The sequence below is a fragment of the Fragaria vesca genome, linkage group LG6 (genome assembly GCF_000184155.1).
Source record: "Fragaria vesca subsp. vesca linkage group LG6, FraVesHawaii_1.0, whole genome shotgun sequence".
In the NCBI taxonomy this organism is placed as follows: domain Eukaryota; kingdom Viridiplantae; phylum Streptophyta; class Magnoliopsida; order Rosales; family Rosaceae; genus Fragaria; species Fragaria vesca.
This window is the reverse complement of record NC_020496.1, coordinates 35,106,701-35,118,997: the sequence shown is the minus strand read 5'-3', so window position 1 is coordinate 35,118,997 and position 12,297 is coordinate 35,106,701. Positions and strand designations below refer to the sequence as shown.

Below are 12,297 nucleotides of genomic sequence, written 5' to 3'. Positions count from 1 at the left end.
AAAAAAANAAAAAAAAAAAAAAATTACACAGGCTTAACGGGTTCCAACAGAAACCCGTAAACCCGTCGGGCTCGGCCCGGTTTGACCCGTTAGCTAACGGGTTTTAACGGGTTTAACTCGTTAAGAGCCCGGCCCGTTAAAAACCCGCCCCGTGACCGCACGAACCCGGCCCGTTGCCAGGCCTACGGCCAACTCAAGAATTGGGTTGGTGGTGATATTTCACTCTGGTCAGAAAACCCAGTGAAAGGATGCTGGGAACCTTTACTGGAGGGGTTAAAGCATCTTAGCCAGGAAAATGCCACAGAAACAGAACCTGAGCTACGTACTATTATTGACCCCAAAACAGAAAAAGAGCTACGTACTTCTTAGTTTTTTGGATTCATTGACAGACTAAGGAATCATTGGTTGGGACCTCAATATCGTCAAGCCAAAGCCATGCCCATGTGGTCACTCCCAACCTAGAAGCGACTGGTTTGTTCATTGCTGAATCTGCCTGGATTGAGACACTGCCCAGACAAAAGAAACGACATGCGATGTACTACAATAAATAAAGAAAATACCATATAAAGCAAAAGCAATGGGCAAAAATAGAAGCAGCTAGATGTGAATTATGGAGTAGCTAGGGGCGGTGATCGAGCATGTACTGTAAGGCCACAACCCACAAGAGGATAAAATCATAAAATGATTGAAATAGGAAGATGGTATGGTCTAGAATCCAGGACGTGGCTCCTCATGAGCAACTAGCTCGATGCATTGGCGTTAAAATGCCACAGATATTTTTGATATATCAGTTTTGGAACTGTAACTACAAACTAACGACGCAGAATGAGATATTTTTGATACATCAATTTTGGAACCGTAACTATAAATAAACTAGCGACGCAGAATGAATTGTGGGGGACTAGCTAGACCTGAAGAGTTTAGGTCCCATTTCATATGCATGGGGCATGAAATCCTAGGAAATCAACTGCTAATATTTTTTTTTTACGATGGGGATAGGAATGCAACACTGGAATCGAGGAAGGAGTATTGTTTTCAGCTTGCCAGGAATTCTCCAAGAAAAAGAAAACCAAATGCAGCAATTCATAATCAAATATTCACATTCACAAACAATGTGTTTAAATAAATACATTATGGCTACAAAACAATGGCCAAATTACAAATTCTGCCCTCACTTTTCACCTTTGGTTGAATTGACAAAAAGAAACCAAGGTTAGCCATGGTGTTGGTTCGATTCGGCGGATGCTGCCCTTTTCATTTTGGTCCATAGTAACCTACCCACACCAATTCTTGGTTAACTAAGTGTAAGACCATCAGCTTTCTACAGCCCGCTCATCAGCCTCCAAGGCACCGTGGAACAGTAAGATTAGCTATTGTCTCGGTGGTGTAAAGACCTAAGACAAAAACCAACTCTGGTCCATTCGTGAGGCTGCAGATGAGTACTATACTACTGTATGTGGTTCAGTTTTTCGCAGCAACGACCTCAAATTATCATATAAAAGCCAATACAAACAAAACCATTTAGTCCTTTGGCTAGTCTTTTGTTTCAATGTCTACCCCTAGTGAAACGCAGAAGTGGGTGGGTGAAACTCCTTTCCTTTATTCAAGTCTCTATTCAAGTCTTAACTTACCCTTAGGTGCCTTCTGTTTTCCTGAACAACTTCATCTTCTGAACAAAAACCTTTTTCCCTTCCCTTCTCGGCTCCTTTCCTTTTCTAGGTCTCGAACACAACATGTATCTCAATCTTTAGATCATATATATGGGGTGGTTTTGGTCCGGAATATGAAAGAGGGAAGATTTGTAATTCGGCCAACTATAATTAAGCAAAGCCTTTGCAACAACAACAACAACAACAAAAAACAGTAAGCATACAAAGAAGCATAAAGAAAAACAGGAAGGCGAGCGGTTAAGAGAAGAGTGCAAATATAACTCGGTAAAAGAAAATTGAAATAAAGGAAAATGTTATAAAAACAGAACCTGAGCCAGCCGAACCTCTTGGCATGAACCATGGGTTGGGAGCTGAATCGTCAAGCCCCATGATTATGAAAGCCAGGCCAAAGCCAATGCATGTGGTCACAACCACATGTAAAAGGTTTATTGCTAATTGTACTTGGATTGAGACGCTGACCTGACGAGGCAAAAGATAACCAAATAAAGACATAATATATAAAGCAATCCTGTAACATAGAAGCTGATAGATATTGAATAATGGAGTACCTTTTTATCTCCAGAAACGTTGATGAGCCATGGATGGCTAGAAAATAAGAAAGCGAGACATATCACAACCTCCGGTAAATGGTGATGGGACTGATCTAGAATCGAATGTGTGGCTGTTCACGAGCAAGTTACTTGCTACTGCATTCCACAAATGCCTTAGAATTTTAAAAGATCAACCAGTTATACTAGCAAAGCAGAATGACTAGCGGGGCTAACTAGGGATCCCAAATATCATGGAGCATAGTAAACTGTTGACCCTACGTGATGTGAACTAAAGAAAGATGGGGTTGATTTGACAGTGCAATAGACTAGTGTCATACTAATTGATCAATCAAAGCAGATTGCATTCCAGATAAGGAATTCATTAAATTGCTGAATCCCCTTTTATTTCTTTAGGAAAAGCGAACTCCCAAGGACATTCAAGGAATATCAGTATCGAGAAAAGGATCAGATATATGGCTTAGTAAATGTCTCAAGGAAAGTGACCAAATAAACCATTTTCTGAGAAGTGATTAATTCAGTTGCTCTAAAGTCTAAATATCTAATGAAAGACAGTCCGAGTTAAAACAAAATGATGAATCTACAAAGAAATTTAAAGCCTTGGCACATTTCAAAGAAAATATCATAGTACCTTAACGATTCTACGGAGATATCAGTCTGGCACAGGAATCATTTCAGCTACACTTTCTTCATGAGGAAGATAGTTCATGGATGCACACTGGCTCCCACTTATCTTATAGTTTTATACCAGTAAGTGTCTTAGTTCCAGAATCCAACTCAAGAAGGGGACTGCCACTTACATTCCAGCACCCATTATCATTTTATACAGTCTGCATTTCAAGGACAGTTAGAAACAGAACTTTCACATTAATGGAAAGTAGTCTGAATATTTCCTAACCAACTGCAGATCTCAAAGCAAGCAGGACAAACTAAATTAAAAAGCCTAATTTGTATGTGTTCATGTGTTTGTATATTGAAACACCTCTCAGTTTAAAGTAAGACTGTATGAGAACTCTATAAGCTTGGTCTGGGTAATTTCTTAGTGTTGCACAAAGGAACATGGCAAATGCTACAAAACAAGCATATCAACAAATTGATGTCAACAAATGGTCACAAACTTTATTAAGACCAACAGTACAAAAATCAGCCATTTCATCAATATTTTGACCAGAAAACATTTATGTACATAGATTGGTGAAGAATGATGAACTGACTCACTAAACATACCAAAAAATATTAACCATAAACAGTACAACCACCAAACAATTAATGTCTTTATCAGTTTAGTTCATCAAGTTTTATCTTTTGTTGTTCACCAGTAGACAGAATTTTCACACCCACCATACCCCTTTGCCACTCTGAATCTCCCACCAAGATCAGCCTGTTGGCATTTATTCATGAAGCACGCTTGCAAACCCTGAATAGAGCAAATTTCATGCATGCGAATATGAGACAATAACTAATTAGAAAAAAGTGATTGATATAAATTTGTTAACGGCTAAGATGGCAGTAAATTTAAGTGGTTTGCTCTCCAAGACTAAATCAACAGTTCGACCTTTCTTCCTAAGTATGGTGGCAACTGTTGCAGCTGCTCCTTGGGTCCTTGCAGTCCAGGACCCAGAGCACACACAATGTTCTCTACATGCAGGCCAAGTTCTGGCAGAAGACCCTTCTCCTTGAGCAACTATAATCTTACACACCAAATGTTAAATGAATAACAAGTCAAAACAACTGAAAAACAAATTTAAGTATTAGACTCCCATAAGGAACATCCGTGAAGCAAAAACATCTTAAACAGTTGAATATCATATGTATGATCTATAAACTGAAGATTATGCCAGTAGGCCCATTATAGGATAAAACAATTAGAAATCAAGAATGAACAACTATAAGATATCAAAATAGTAAAGTCATTGACATTGAAGCACAAAACATACAACAGTAAGGCTAATTCCCCATGACAGTATAAATTCCTTAATTATTTGTACTTCCACTATGGAGACGCTATTCATATATTCTCTAGTCATCGTTTCTAGCATGTTATGTTGGCAGACTGCGAATCAGAACCATTGATCTTGTACAATCGAGTGTTATGAAAATGAACAGCCAGGTAGAAGGCTATTTGTTTAATTAATTTATAGAACATGTCAAACATCTAGTCAGAGATCGTTGCTGATAACATCTTGAACACATATACATCACAGCTATACCAAAGCAAATCCATCCCTACATAATGAAAAATGAAGCATAATAGGTCATACAAACATGACTGGCACACAGTTTGCTATCCACAATCTTCAATATTCATGTGAGCCTCCACATGGCACATGTTTATCAGAAAGATATCTATAAGGGTTTGGCCAACACAGAAAACTTCTGTAACTCTTAAAAGCATACAAAAGTTAGTCAATCCAAAAAAGTCAGTATATCTATAGCAGTATTCTCCTAAAGAAAACCACCATATTGTGCTTGGTGAAAGTATTCAAAAGTAATATAACAGAAGCAAATCACTTCATCACGGAAAGAGGATAAAGAAGTTTTAACTCACTTCTATTATGACAGCATCACCAAATCAAAAGCGACAAGCAGGAATATCATCACCACCAAAGGTAAAGAGCAACTGGTCATATCACCCACCACCACAAATGGCTCACATCTTTCCTCCTCTATCAAAGCCCAAGAATATAATTGATCTGTTAGAGACTGATGCATTATTCTAAGAGATCTAGCTTCAAACTGATAAATATGCCTAGAGCAACTGCATAATGGCTACTTATTTTTCTCTTTAAGGCGCAAGAGTTTGTTCTTTCAGGTATTCACAAAAGTGGAGAATTTTGGTGTTTGCAACATCTGAGAAGCTAGTGCGACAGGCTTCTAGATGAAACCGTGTGTTGCATGGTTGCTTCAAATAGAAGAAATTACAGTATCATACTCACTCATGTGCAAGTGTTATATATGATAACAATGGTTGTAACAGTTTTGCTCACAAGTATCATTTCAGTACTTTCCACATTGATAATTAAGTAGGCAGTAAAATATTGTCAGCAAACTTGATCCTAATGGCTTTTATGATGCCCGAAATTCAAATGCAGTAACAATTATGATTCTAAGGGTATAATTTATACTCAAAAAGGTGAAAAAGCAGACTACAAAAAATATGCCAGAATAGAGGCCCCATAGGCAACAGGACATAAAAGCTTTAGGCATCTAAAAATTCAGACACTACCTCAACACTAGAGTCACCGTCACAATCCAAACCATAATCAACTCACATCTCACTTTCCATCCAAAAACAAAAACAACTTTCAGTATTCAACTTAACTTTTTTTGTAACAATTAATCACTTTATACTGTTTCAAACTTCAACCAACTCTTCCTGTTCAATCTAAACACAACTAAAACATCTAATTCTTCCAAATTCAACAACCAGAGCTTATATCAAGGTTTTGAAACCTTATCAACAACCAGACTTCACAATTCTCCAAATGTAGGGTTTTACAACCACTCAAATATCTGTCTTCAAAAAAAGTTCCAAATCAACAATCTCAACTCATATCCAGGCTTTGATACCTCATCAATACTGGAAAAGCACATATCCTCGGGAAAACAAAACTCACAAGAGAAAAAAATTATATAAAACAAATAACTTATTATGCAGACCTCTTAATATGGTAGTCTTAGTTTATACAAGGGTAAACCATCGACACCTTTTGACTTCAAACCTTAGATCCAACATCCGAAGCTGTAATTCCTGATCGCTTGAAGAAGGTGAGTTCCACTTCAGACTAGACAAAGAGAAACTAAATAAATCCAATTTTGTTAGAGAATGCATAGCATGGCATATATCAAAAAAAGAACAACAGGATTTACGTAAAAATCAGGAAATCCAATCAATAGTTCAATATTACGCCAGCATCCAGAAAGTGCAAATTAAAAGCTTAAAAGAACAGCAGAATCATATATCCAAGTTAAAAATTAAATTAAATCAAATTCTTTCCACTGGTAATAATATGCTCCCTATGCCACCGCTTTGTCATTCTCTCGTACCGCCAAGGCGCCAACACTGCCCCACTGCACATTTAACTCTACGCAAAATCAAATTTTAAGTAGCAACAAGCAGCAGAATCAAATTTTAAGCTCCGGCCTCAACGCCACACGAAGATCACCCCTAGCTTCGAAACAATAAAAGCTACACATCGCAGAAATGTACATACGATTTTGCAAATTGCAATTGAGACAACGCTAGTATATCAAAAGCTCTAAATTTTCAGAGAGAAAAACCAACCTGGTCTCGAACCTCCTCGCCTGCTTTTTTAATAAACAAAGCCTCCGAATCGATCACCGGAAAAGTCCACCAGCTCTGAAATTGAACGTCCTCCGTGACCTGCGCCGGAGACAAAGCTCCGGTACGTCCGCCGCCGCCGGCGTTGTTGATTACGGCGGCGGATGATAGGCGAAAAGAGGGCCCTAGGGTTCGTGGCGAGGGATAGTTTGGGGATGGGAAATCGGTGATGGCGATAAGGAGGGAAGAAGAAATTTCTGGTTAGAGAATAGAGATATTTTTGGGTTCAAAGTTCGAAGGAGGTCGGCAAGATTAAAGTGATTGGCTGCATTTGGACAGTGCGCGCCTTCGGCTAATCATTTTTAGCGACTTTTCGGAGCGAGAAATGATGAGGCGGTAGCACACCTTTTTTGTTGGGCCGTAATGTTGGGCCTTATTGATGTTGGAACATGCCCAGGTGATTTTAAACCTACTTGGGCTGGTTTTTCGTTGGGCTGGTTTTTCGTTGGACTGTAGTTCTCTATCGATTTTGGGCTGATTATAGAAAGAACAAATTAAGAATCATTTTGTTCTTTCTTGTTTGTTTTGTTTTGAAAACAAAATCATTGGAGAACTGGTTTTCTTTTCTTTCTTGAGAAAGAAGATTTGCAATGTTATTAAGCAACTTAGATACGTACATCAACGGTTATGCATTGGAGAGTTATTATGCAAAAAGGGAATGCAGAAAACAAAAGCGTGTTCTTCACTAATATATGTGTTATATTATTGACATAAATGCAGGAGAAAACAATAATGTTTAGAATTGGACAATCTAATTGGAATTTTGCCTAGTTCAATCTTGAAAAATCGGATGTCGAGAACATGGCGCAAGATTTGCTCTCCTAACATTTATGAAAGTCGAAAACACCATATTGAGCTATTTGTTGGATAGAAAATAATGCATTAATTCTTAGATCCCATCAATGTTTATTAACTCGATTGACCTTTTATTTTCGTTTCTTATTGGCCAAGACAAGAATAATTTGGTCTAAACTAGCTTACATATGTGTTCAAGTTTGAGTCGAGAAACACATTTGTTTTACAAAATGTAAATCTACATTTTGAAAAGAGAACAAAATAATTTCGTCAGTTGTACCAGATTCATATAATATCATATCAAGAAATAAGGTTGGAAGAGAAAGCACGCACATCTAATTTCTTACTCCACTTGATTGTTATATATTGCAAATAACATCAAGAGCGTGCGTCCGCTCAATATTTTAGTGCAGATGAGATAGCTAGGTTGTTGACAATTATATATAATCCTTCTCCTTCTTCGATCATCTGCCGCACCCAGATAAATAGAGATAACCTAGCTTGAAGGCATACTCTTCTATTTATAAAATGTTTTTCTGGCATTGTATTCTCAACATAATCGTGCTTGCGCGTGCTCGCTTTGTTTTAAAAACCAAGTATGAAACTGATGATCAATGTGAAATGTAAGATAAATCTCTTCATGTGAGGAAATATATCTCTTCATGTGAGAAAATAATTGATGAACATGTTCTATATTAATAGTTATCTAACTTCAATAATTATGGTAGTTGAGCCATGTATAGAAATTCAAAATTGGTGACATCAATCTCATGTTTATCCCAATCGATCAGTAGCCGTTTTCTTTAGTGTTATTGAAACACATGATGTGAAGATTCAGAATTCTCTTCTCCGTTGTACTTCTTGACTATTTTGATTGGAGTCACTTCCCCATAAAACAAGAAGTATGTATCACTCAGCACTATCCCAATATAATTTATGCTTCCACAACGAACAAGTTTTTTCCCTTCGAGAAAAAGTTGTCCAGGGTAATGCCAATTTAGCGAGTGTAATGATATTAGTCTTTACTTCGTTGGAAAGAATAACGTTCAGGATTCTTACTTCTTCATGATTGTGATCTTGATCTTTAGCTAGCTATTTTTATGAGTGGTTTGTCCGGAAACTTTTATTAACAAAAGTAATTAGGAATTGCCGATCAAATATAATTGTCATAGACTGTTGTGGGTGTAAGGTCCAAAAATAAGATGGAACATCCAAACAGACTGATCAGTTTTTGCTCACTTATTTGTTTGAGTCGTACGTGTTAGAAGCTTACAAATCTAAGGATTACATATATCTATGTAAGTATCATGTGTCAAGAAATTGACGAAATAACCAGCAAATTACACAAAAATGGCGTTATACATGGATAGTTTGTTACCCTAACTAAGTGCACCATGCACGTTTACTATTTAGGACCGCATACACACCTTATTTGTTTAGACTGTCATAAACTTGTGTGAGTTGTCTTAAGTTATACTAATAGTATCTTTTGTCTGATGTTGCACGATTAGAAAGTAGTTTGTTTGGTTTATGGTTTAAAGAAATGTGTTATATAAAAACGACCAATTTGAATACCAACCATAACACCATATATCTATATATGGAGGCCAAAATAAAAACAATGGTGTTACATATACCTTTTCTTTGTACTAATGACACCAAACATGGTATTAACCAAATCTATCGGACTTCTTATTTAACATAGTCCCTCACTTCTGATTAGCCCTAATAAACAAAACGTGCACTAAGTAGGTTATAATACAATAACTTATGCGAAATGGCGCACCTACTAGTCCGTTGAAATTGTTTTTCTCGGATTGTAAATTTGTAACATATGAGAAGTGAAATACAATCATCACAACCTGTAATCCGTTAGTATTTTCGTTCTTAACATTTGGTAAATCACTAAACATATCGCGATAGTTTTTTTGCTAAATAAATCTCTCACACTGTATAATCCAATCACACGATTATGTTATAGATTAAACAAGACAACGTCTAGCTGTGGAACAATCGATATCATAGCCGGAGTTTTGAAACATATGCATTTACATCGATCGGTTTTTCCGAGAGAAGATATGTATCATTTTCCTTGGAATGGTGTGTACAGTCTGGTTTGCTTTTCGTCACAGCTTGCTAACAGAAGATCATAGACAGAAACAAATATCAAATAAGTACATATCTTACCGTCTTAGATTCCTACACGATAACACAAAGAGCCAAAACCCTTTTAGCATCAACCTTGGTCCCTGCTGCCAGCTAACTTCACCATTTTAATCGAAAGTCCTGGACTAGTGTTAGAGACCCTTTTGGATCCTCGTAACGAAGTCAAACACTCCCTTGCTGATTTTGTCACTACGTTCTTAGGGTTATCTGGATTTTGGTTAGCAAATTATAGAACGAGAACCCTAGCGTCTACAATTGCGTCTCGATCGGTCTGCACCTGATAACAACAATGGCGATGTTGTAGCTGACTGAACGATTGAGATACCAAAATGCAAGGCCAATACGCAATTGGTAGCTAGCTATGTCAATGCATGCATGATTAGCTTAGGGTTTTTTGGAGTTTTCGGGTGAAGAAGAGCTCGAAATAGAATTTAGTTAAAGAAGCACTTACTTGGGTCTCTAATTCTAGTGGGGAAGTAGTGGTCAATCAACGTCTGCGTAAACTTGGAGGAGAAGTCCACAAAGACTAATATTTCAACCTGGTTGAAGAAGGAACGTGAGGATAAGGGTTCGAGAGAGAAATGAGAACCATGCCATGCATGTCTAGGGTTGAGACAAAAGAGCTACAATCAGTCCACGCGCCGGCGGTTCTTACTGATTGCAGCTCGTGCTTTGATCTTTCTTTTTTCTTTGTTAGAGACAGGACCAGACGTAGAAGGTGCTCTCTGCTTATTCTCTAGCCAAGTGCGCAACTGCTGACTCTAGCATATATTGCTAGTTAATTACTACAGATTTTATTACCGTGGTTCAACGAGTGATTGTTTTATTTAGTTGAATCTCTGAGATGATAAAGTTAACGCCTATGAGAACACCATGTGATCATGAATCTAGTTAACGCTTCTGTAAGTTCACGAAACCAAGTTTAAACAATCATTATTGAGTGTTTTACATGAATCATAAGTTACTTAACATTCTGCGTCATCCCGATCCTCGAATACAACCAAATCGAGTCCACACGTATGATCATTGGGGCACTTAAATTAGATAGTGTCTTCAATTGTTTGACAATAGTAATTGTGAATGAGTTTCAAGTCTTATTAACTTTTAGGGTCCTGATCAAAGGACACCTTATTTTACACATCTTTCTATACCAATTTTTAGCCATCAGATTTAAATAATTTTAATAATCATGATTAATTACATTTATGATGTGGCAAATGACATAGAAATAGTTTTCTTTTCTAAATAAAAATAAAAAAAATAGAAAATTAGAAGATGAAACGTCATCTTTTTCCTCTTCACGCATAAAAGAAAACATATTATCATCCTCCCTCTAACTATATATTCTCCAATTAAAGTTGATTGCAAAACTCTATACAATCGATTGTTTAGAACTTCAAATGGAGACCAAAAAAAACCACAAAATCAATCTGCTTCATCTATCTATATATTACCCTATATATATAAGTATATTCTAAACCTAGATCGAATGAATTATGATAGGTTATGCTTTTGGGTAAAAGAAAGAATGGGGCATATGGAAAGCCATTAAAGACCCAAGAAGAAGAACAGAGATATAAAAACTGCAATTGCTAATATTAATTTGATGGAATGAAAGGGGACTGGGGGATGATGGATTTAATGGTTCAACTCAAGCAAAAATGAAAATTGATGCCAAAAGGAGATCGAGAGCAAGGCCTCTCATGAATATTTCTAGAAGAAGAAGACGTCCATCACAAGATGAAGACGTTTCGATCATCTTCATCTTCTTCTTTGTTTTTTCTTATAAATTTATATTTTATTTATTAAATTTATCTATTAATTTTGGTGTATTTTCTCACCAAAAACAATTGTTTCCATGTCATTTTGCCACATAAATGAAATTAATCATGGCCATTGAAATCACTTAAATCTAATGGTTAAAAATCGGTGTAAAAAGATGTATAAAATAAAATGTCCTTTGATCCGGACCCTAACTTTTGATATGTTTCTACTCTATTGATTAGGGTTGGTGAGTTTGTAATTTATTGTTCACTACCCAAACAGTCTATAATGTTTGCATAGTAGACTAAAAGCCAATTAAGGAAACATTATAATAGACTCAACAGAGTGTATCTCGTTTAAGAGCATATGCCCCCCTTAAACTCCATCAAATCGTCAAATAATCAATTAAATTGCTTCTATCAGTTACTATTCATTATAAATTGCTTTTTTGGTTTTTTTTTTATGCAGCGGTGTAGGTCCGTCAATTTAGCAATCACTGTTCATCAATTTAATATTTTATTTTTTGGATTTCATATATGATATATAATTAACCGATCGCTATACGACACGTGGCATTGCCATGTGTTTTGATATCGGCAGGTGAATTGTTGTACCCAAGCCAACTAAAGCTCATTTTCAAATAACACTCAAAGAAATTGTGAGGGAAGATGGAAGGAGATGAGAGAAGAAGTTGGGTGAAAATTGTAATGAAAAGAATGAGATATTTATATCGGCAGGTAGATTGCCGTACCCAAGAAACACACAATTGTAACTCTTCGGGAGGAAACCAACTAGAGCCCATTTTCAAATAACACTCAAAGAAATTGTGAGGGAAGATGGAAGGAGATAAGAGGAGAAGTTGGTAAAAATTGTAATGAAAAGAATAAGGTATTTATAGGAAAAGATATGGGTTTTTTTTTTACCAATTAGGGGTTATTTAAAAAAAGAATTAAATTCAGTTTAACCCCTAAATCTTTGGTGACAAAATCAATTCAATCCTGCAACTTTTTTT

The 12,297-nt window shown here is 36.5% G+C and overlaps 1 non-coding gene across 1 annotated transcript; it reads right to left on the bottom strand.

Moving 5' to 3' along the window:
* Window positions 1-1,404: 1,404 nt before the first annotated feature.
* LOC101296986 lies at window positions 1,405-3,048 on the bottom strand. Its single transcript, XR_185076.1, has 3 exons — window positions 2,850-3,048; window positions 2,219-2,356; window positions 1,405-2,129 (listed from the first exon to the last, which is right to left on the bottom strand). It is a non-coding gene; the product is annotated as an uncharacterized LOC101296986 (transcript).
* Between the last annotated feature and the right edge of the window lie 9,249 nt (window positions 3,049-12,297).